We start from the raw sequence: 2,269 nt of genomic DNA, 5'->3' as shown, positions 1-2,269 counted from the left end.
TATCTACATGACAGATGATAGAGATAGAGCCATTAAAGACTATGCAATGTTGACCTTTCAAGTTATACAATCTGGAATAATTAGACTTGAGGTGCAAGCTGCCAATTTTGAACTCAAACCAGTGATGTTTCTGATGTTGCAAAAAGTGGGGAAATTCAATGGATTGCCATAAGAAGTTCCTCATCTTCACCTTAAGCTGTTCTTAAAAATGAGTGATGCTTTCAAAATTACTGGAGCATCATAGGATGCATTGAGACTCAACTTTTCCCGTAATCTTTGAGAGATCGAGCAAGAGCATGGTTGGATTCTTTACTACGTGATTCTATCACTACATGAAATGACTTGGCTGACAAATTTTTGATAAAATATTTCCCGCCAACCAAGAATGCAAAATTGAGGAGCGAGATCACATCGTTCCATCAACTTGAAGATGAAAGCTTGTATGATGCATGCGAAAGATTCAAAGAGTTACTCAGGAGATGCTCTCATCATGATATTTCTTGTTGCATACCATTGGAAATTTTCTACAATAGGTTGAACTGGTAAGAGTAGCCAAGCTACAGCAACTGCAGAAAAACATGATTCAGTGCTTGTTGAGAAAAAACTATAGCGCCAATAACAACAAACCAGAATAGAGCAAGAGAAAAGCAGTCTGTACAACCTACTGCCGCATAGCAGTTTAGAAATCCACCACCCTTCCCACAAAGATTTCAAAAGTAAAAGCAAGACAAACAGTTCAGCAAATTCTTGGAAGTATTGAAACAACTGCATACTAACATTCTTTTTATGGAAGCATTGTAACAAATACCAAATTATATGAAGTTTTTTAAAGATATTTTGGCAAGGAAAAAGAGGCTTGTAGAATTCGAAACAGTTGCTCTAACACAAGAATGCAACCATATGTTGCAGAGCATAATACCTCAAAAGTTAAAGGATCTAGGAAGTTTCATAATTCGTTGCTCTATAGGAACTAAATACAGTGGTAAGGCACTTTGTGATTTGGGAGCAAACATCAATCTTATGTCATTATCAATATTCAAGCAATTGGGAGTTGGAGAAGTTAGACTCACCACAACGACATTGTAACTTGCTGATAGACCTCATGCTTATCTTAAAGGTAAGATTGAAGATGTGCTGGTTAAAGTGGATAAATTCATTTTTCTAGTGGATTTCATAGTATTGGACTTTGAGGCAGACAAAGAACTACCAATTATTCTAAGCAGAGCCTTTTTTGCCATAGGAAAAAATTTAATTGATGTTGAAAAAAAGAGAACTGACTATCAGAGTCAATGATCAGCAAGTTACCTTTAACGTACTGGAAGCAATAAAGAGTCCTGATAAAGTTGAATATTGCCATTTGGTCAATGCTGTGGAGCTTGCTGTCACAGTGTTGTAGAGCCTACTGTATCATTTATTGAATTACCTTCTGTTTTAGAATTAAAACTTCTAGCTTCACATCTAAAATATGTTTATCTTGATGACAACAACACACTATCTGTAATCATTTCATCTTCTTTGAATGCAAAACAAAAGAAGAGCTTGGTGGATGATTGGGGAGATACAAGAAGGTCATTGGATGGACCATGACATATATCAAAGGAATTAACCCCTCTATATGTATGCACAAGATCTTGGTTGAGGATTGCTACAATAGCTTAGTAGAGCTGCAGAGAAGATTAAATTCCATCATGAAGGAAGTTGTGAAGAAGGAGATTATCAAATGACTTGATGCTGGAATCATCTACCTAATATCTGACAACTCTTAGGTGAGTCCAGTATAATGTGTTCCAAAAAAAGGTGGAGTGACTGTTGAAGTGAATGAGAAGAACGAGCTCATCCCCACAAGAACAATGACTGGATGTAGAGTTTGCATGGACTATAGAAAGTTAAACAAAGCCACAAGGAAAGATCACTTTCCATTACCTTTCATAGATAAGATGTTGGACAGACTTACTGGAAAAGAGTACTATTGTTTCCTGAATGGGTATTTCGGCTATAATCAAATTGCTATAACACCAGAAGATCCGGAAAAGACAATATTCACTTGTCCTTATGGAACTTTTGCTTTCAGAAGGATACCTTTTGGTTTGTGCAATGCTCCAACAACACTCTAGAGGTGTATGATGTCCATATTTTCATAAAAGGTTAATCATTCTTAAGTTTGTTTGTTATCATCAAAATCAATATTATGAATACATAAATGTTAACAATCTCTCTCTTTTTGATGATGACAAACCTTACATGTATTTAAAGAATGATTCTACAAATT

The 2,269-nt window shown here is 35.7% G+C and overlaps 1 non-coding gene across 1 annotated transcript; it reads right to left on the bottom strand.

Moving 5' to 3' along the window:
* Positions 1-390: 390 nt before the first annotated feature.
* On the bottom strand, positions 391-497 carry LOC112498458 (small nucleolar RNA R71). The gene has a single exon (XR_003065769.2). It is a non-coding gene; the product is annotated as a small nucleolar RNA R71 (small nucleolar RNA).
* Between the last annotated feature and the right edge of the window lie 1,772 nt (positions 498-2,269).

This window comes from Citrus sinensis, chromosome 9 (genome assembly GCF_022201045.2).
Source record: "Citrus sinensis cultivar Valencia sweet orange chromosome 9, DVS_A1.0, whole genome shotgun sequence".
Classification (NCBI taxonomy): Eukaryota; Viridiplantae; Streptophyta; class Magnoliopsida; order Sapindales; family Rutaceae; genus Citrus; species Citrus sinensis.
This window is presented reverse-complemented; position numbering and strand designations above follow the sequence as displayed.